This window comes from Leptonychotes weddellii, unplaced genomic scaffold (assembly GCF_054177405.1).
Source record: "Leptonychotes weddellii isolate Sample4059 unplaced genomic scaffold, ASM5417740v2 HiC_scaffold_12667, whole genome shotgun sequence".
Taxonomy (NCBI): Eukaryota; Metazoa; Chordata; class Mammalia; order Carnivora; family Phocidae; genus Leptonychotes; species Leptonychotes weddellii.
In genome coordinates, this window is record NW_027705640.1 from 1 (window position 1) to 6,128 (window position 6,128).

A 6,128-nucleotide genomic window follows, 5' to 3' on the forward strand; every position below is an offset into this window, starting at 1 on the left:
TCTTCAGTATAGTCATTTTCTTTTCTTTCTTTCTTTTTAAGATTTTATTTCTAAGTAATCTCTCTACCCAACATGGGGCTCAAACTCACAATCCTGAGATCAAAAGTCCCATACTCTATGGACTGAGCCAACCAGGCACACCTCCTTTTTCTTTTAGATTGAGAAGAGAGCAAGGAGAAAGGTCTGATTACCTGATGCTTTGTATTTTACTCCTAGATAGGCAGAAACTGTTCAAACAGCTAAATATTTATAGCTGGAAGTCTCTAAAGAGTTAAGATTTACAGTCTCTGAATGCCAAATATCTGAAAGCAGAAGTAGGAATAATACTGGGCATGAAAATCTGTGGGGTATTATATCCAACCGGATGCAATTCAGTAGTTGAATAAATGTAAATCATAGTCGAAGATACCCAGATAAAAGTAACAGGAAGCTGAGAAGTAATAGACCATTATTTGTATTGAACTATTGCTTAGTCTTACGTTGACTACAGAATGGATACTCAATAGATGTTCATTAGCAACATACCTTTTAAGGATATTCACAGCACAAATGAAACAAAATTGTGAGGAAAATACTTTCTCTTGTGTTATTAGAAGATTTGGGAAAGCTGGTCTTCCTTGTCCTGATAGTGCAATTAACTTTTATATTTGTACAAAATCAATTATTATATATGAAACCCTTGTAATTGATCTAAAGAACAAATAGCTTAAACATTTGTATGTGTCTGTCTATAGGGGGTGAATGTGTGAAGAAAGGAGAAATATATTTACTCAACAAGGAAAGATAGATCAGTCTTCCATATTTCGCATTGCTGATTTGTAAAACATTTAGTTAAAGATATGGAAAAATAAATTTTAGCAATTTTTATTTGTTAAAGAACTTTCTTTTTTTAGAGGGGGGAGGGGCAGAAGGAGAGAGAAAGAGAGAATCTTAAGTAGGCTCCATGGGAACCCAATGCGAGGCTCGATCTCATGACCCTGAGATCACGACCTGAGCTGAAATCAAGAGTTGGATGCTTAACTGAATGAGCCACTCAGGGGGCACCTGGGTGGCTCAGTTGGTTAGGCGACAGCCTTCGGCTCAGGTCAGGATCCTGGAGTCCCGGGATCGAGTCCCGCATCGGGCTCCCTGCTCAGCAGGGGGTCTGCTTCTCCCTCTGCCCTCTTCCCTCTCATGCTCTCTGTCTCTCATTCTCTCTCTCTCAAATAAATAAAATCTTAAAAAAAAAAATGAGCCACTCAGGAGCCCCATAAAATTACATAAATTTTCAAATAAAAAGGGAACTATTCAAATATATATCAGGAATATATCCTTTTTAATAAGCAGATGTAAAAAGGAACTTAATAATGGCATCCTATACAAGCCCACTTATTCATATATTTAACTGTAAAACCTACTGATAATAGATGATCATCACAATATTTGGAAACAAACCACACACTTCTAAGTAACCGCATGGTTCAAAAGCAAAACGCAAAAGGGTATCAGAAAAGATTTTGAACTGAGTGAAATTGAATTAAAAAACAAACAAGCCAATGTATAAGTTTTATAGGATGAATCTAAATTAGTGCTTAGTTGAAAATAGATTTTGTCAATAACCTATATTTTTAAAAAAAGCAAAAGAAGAACAAGCTAAGCATAAACCAAGCTGAAGAAAGAAGATAATTAAGATGAAAGCATAAATCAATGAAATAGAAGACAGAAAAAATAGAAAAATCAATGAAATCAGAAGTCGGTAATTTAAACAGATTAACAAAAATGACAAACTTTAGCAAATGATCAGAATAAAAGAGAAAAGATGGATGTAGGCTTATTCAGATAGACTTGATAAATTCATTAATCCTTACATAAATGTTCAACTTTTCCAACAATATGCCCAGCTAATTCTAGGGGACATAGACATGTATTTTCTATAATTTTTGTTTGGACAACTGGCTAGCCATGTGCATGGAAAAAAAAAAAGAACTTAAACTCTTAACTCATGCCATCTGACAACTAACTCAAAATGAGATTGTAGACATAAATGTAAGAAAAAAATCTACTTTGACTTCTAAGAGAAAACAAGGAGAAAATCTGTGTGACCTTCGTTTGGGCAAATGGTTTTAGACATGAAGGCAGAAGCATAACTCATAGAAGGAAAAAAAAAATAGGGTTCATCAAAATGAAAAGCTATGTGCTTTAAAAGAAACCATTGAAGAGAAAACCTACAGACTAGAAGAAAATGTGCTAATCATACATCTCTAAAAGACTGCATTCAAAATATATGAAGAATTCTTAAGACTTGTTAATAAGAAGACAAAAATCCAACAAAAACCCAGAAAAAGACATTTTTACAGACAATGTACTGAAGAAGGTATACGAATGGCTCGCAGGAAATTGAAAAGGTTCTTAGCATTGTTATTCATTAGGGAAATGCAAATGAAAACCACAAAGAAATATCACTAAATCCACTAGAAATGCTATAATAAAAAAGAAAATATTTAGTGTGGGTAAAGATGTGAAGTACTGGAACTACCCCATATTACTTGTGGGAATGGAATGTATTACAGACACTTAGGGAAATTAGTGTGATAGTTTTTTTTACAGTTACACATAAACTTACTGTAAGAACTAAGAAAAATAAAAATGTGTTCACACAAAGACATGTACTTGAAATTTTTGGAGGAATTATAAACACTAGCCAAAACCTGGAAGTGATGTATTGTTTATGAATCAGTGAATGAATAACCAACATATGGTACACCTGTACAGCAGAATGCAATTCACCAGTAAAAAAAATGAATGAACTGTTAATACATTTTACAATGTATTGTAATCTCAAAAACAATCTCAAAAATGTTATTTTTAAATGAAAGAAACCATAAACAAATGGCCACATATAATAGGATTACATAATATGAAATGACAAGCAAAGGTAATTTTAGAGTCAGTGGTTGCCGTGGAAGGAGGTCAGAACAGAATAAACTTCACATAGTGTTTGAGAGCTTTTTGAGATAATGGGAGTATTCTAAAACTGGATCGTAGTCATAACCGCCCAGCTCCATAAATTTACTAAAAAAAAAAAAAAATGTATGTAGACCTACAATGAGGGAATTTTATGATATGTAAGTTTGACTGGATAAGAGGTTAAATTTTAAAATGCTTTAATAAAATAAATATTCCAACAGTGCCAGGGAATACTGAAATAAAGTATCTAGTGTAGATTTAGAATGCCAGTTCTCAGTCGGTTTTTAATTTTTTTTTAATGGTTTGGCTCTGTGTTTTCATGTGCATCCCCCTTGTTTACAATATAATGCTAATAGAGACAAGGGGGAGATTTATTTTTGTCAATGGCAAGTACTTTGGCGTGTTATTTTGTTAGTCCTTGGTGGATTTCTGTGGTAAGTGGCAGAAATGCAGCAATAGTTGCTTGTTAGAAGATACTTTGAAGACTTGATGAGTAGGTTCCAAATGTTCCCAATATTGGTCTAATTTATTTTACTGGAAATTGTTCCAGTATATTCGATTTAAAAATTCAATTTTAAATGTTCATTTCTCAAGTCATTTGATTTCTCTTCAGGGTAGCTGAAGTTAGGATATTGCCCTCTTACATCATTTAGATAGGAAGAAGCAGATGAATCATGAACTCTTTTGTTCGTTTAATAAGGAATGCTTCATGAATTTGTGTGTCATCCCGGAAAAGGGGCCATGCTCAACTTCTCAATATTCTTCCACTTTTAGCCATGTGTTGCTGAAGTGAGCCCAAACCATCAACTTTTGAGATTTACCTCTTTAATGCTTTGAGTAAATCAATTTAATGTGAATTCTTCACAGTGATTTTGTTAATTTACTGTTGCCAATTTAAAAGGGAAAATGAAATACTTGGAAAATGTTACCAAATAAAATACTTTTATGAAAATTCTTTTCCAATAATATTTAAATAATTTTTAATTTTCCAGGTTTTGAAATTTCCAACTTAAGTTAACCAATTTTTAAATATACCAAAAATTAATTTAATTACAAAGTTTTGAATTCATTAACTTACTGAGTCTTGATGGAAGTATATAAATACATATGTACTAATATGCAATATTAATATTATAACATATATATATAATTACCTACTAAAACATTTAGTTTATATCCAAGATATAAAAAAGAGAAAGGAAGTAAGTAATTAGTGAGTGTAGGAATAGAATATGCCATCATTTAATGCACTGGGATTTTCTTTTTTTTAAATATCAGTTTGAAATATTAAGATATAATCCTTAATGAAATACCAGATAAGAAAAATCCTCATATTAACTCACAACTATTATTGGTTGGGTTAAAAACATTTTGAAGAGTGGTATTTTAAAAAATAAAGCATATTTGGTGATGCCTTATTTAAATATATTAAAGCAAGGATGAAAAAAGTTACTTCTTAAAAACTATGTTTTTCACAGTACAGTTCAAAATATAAAGCTTTATTTAGTAATAGCATTCGAAGATTTAGAAAGCTGTAATAAAGTAAGTAATGGTAATTCAGGTTAGTTCTAAATAGAACAATATCCTGTTAAATGTAAAAGCTCTGTTCAGATCAGTAGGATTTATGACCTATTTTATCTAGCAACACCAACAACAAACTAGCCTCTTATGAGAATCCACTATTTTACTTTGCTGTTACTTATCTTTCTCCATTTACTTGCAAATAATAAACATCCTTATGACAATTTCTGGAAAAGGATTTCTGATTCGGATATGAAGAGTTGTAATTAATTACTCCAGTGATTTTACTTTGGTTTTTATAAATATTTAGAGATTTAGTTTTGATTTAAGAAATTTTATAAATTTGTAGAGATTTCCTAATTTTAGGTAAGGAAGAATAAAAGGAAAAACTCAAGTTTTAGCCAATGTCTTTTAGCCTTTGCATGTGTTCTATTATAAATATAGCTTATCTGAATATTGTGGGCATTAGTTTGACAGGAAATTTATTTAATTATTATTTATTTATTTATTAGTAGAAATAGTAGACATTTATTTTTTTAATTCCTTGAAAAGATAAAAGGCAGGGTAGTATTTTTGCTTTTTAGACAGAATTTAGGATTATAGAATTAATTTCATTTGGCTAGTGTTCTAGCACACTTAGTCAATAGGGGAATAAATAACCTTAGTTGCCAAGATTTACATCAAAGGAGCATAGATGACTGGATCAGGAGGCTTCACACCTGATTTGAACTCCAAATCAGTTCATTACTGTAAACTGTAAATCAAAGGCCATAGCCCTGGGGCTGGTGATAAGGTGGACTAACATACAAGCCAGGAGGTCTGAACAACAAATAGATCAAAGTGGAGACCAGGCAAACCATAAAGCCCATGTCACTGGGCACAGACAGTTGGCCTAAAGCCGGAAATCAGGATAAATGGGCACAGAGCCTTAAGTTGACGCCAGAAGTGGGAGACAGACTCCTGACTTTGCCCAGCGGTTATTTTTCTTTTTTAAAGGGAAAAAAATATATAGAATTTTACTGTGCTTTAATTTGCATGTGTTTCTTCATTGTTTTTATTTCATTATGTCATGTTAGTCACCATACATTACATCATTAGTTTTTGATGTAGTGTTCCATGATTCAATGTTTGCGTATATCACCCAGTGTCCATTCAATACGTGTCCTCCTTAATGACAGGAAATTTAATTGTGCTATCTATCTGCATGAATTTGCATGTACTTTATTATTAAGTATCAAAATGTAGGTTTAGCTCTAAGATGGTTTTAAATAGTCAAGAGCTTTAAAACATTTATTTTTAATTTTTTTTAAATTTTTTTTATTCTTATGTTAATCCCCATACATTACATCATTAGTTTTAGATGTAGTGTTCCATGATTCATTGTTTGTGCATAATACCCAGTGCTCCATGCAGAACGTGCCCTCCTCAATACCCACCACCAGGCTAACCCATCCTCCCACGCCCCTCCCCTCTAGAACCCTCAGTTTGTTTTTCAGAGTCCATCGTCTCTCATGGTTCGTCTACCCTTCCGATTTCCCACTTCATTCTTCCCCTCCTGCTACCTTCTTCTTCTTCTTCTCTCTTTTTTTTTTTCTTAACATATATTGCATTATTTGTTTCAGAGGTACAGATCTGAGATTCAACAGTCTTGCACAATTCAC

General features: G+C 32.5%; 1 non-coding gene across 1 annotated transcript; it reads right to left on the reverse strand.

Moving 5' to 3' along the window:
• Window positions 1-3,637: 3,637 nt before the first annotated feature.
• Window positions 3,638-3,741, reverse strand: LOC115939434 (U6 spliceosomal RNA). The gene has a single exon (XR_004074243.1). It is a non-coding gene; the product is annotated as a U6 spliceosomal RNA (small nuclear RNA).
• Between the last annotated feature and the right edge of the window lie 2,387 nt (window positions 3,742-6,128).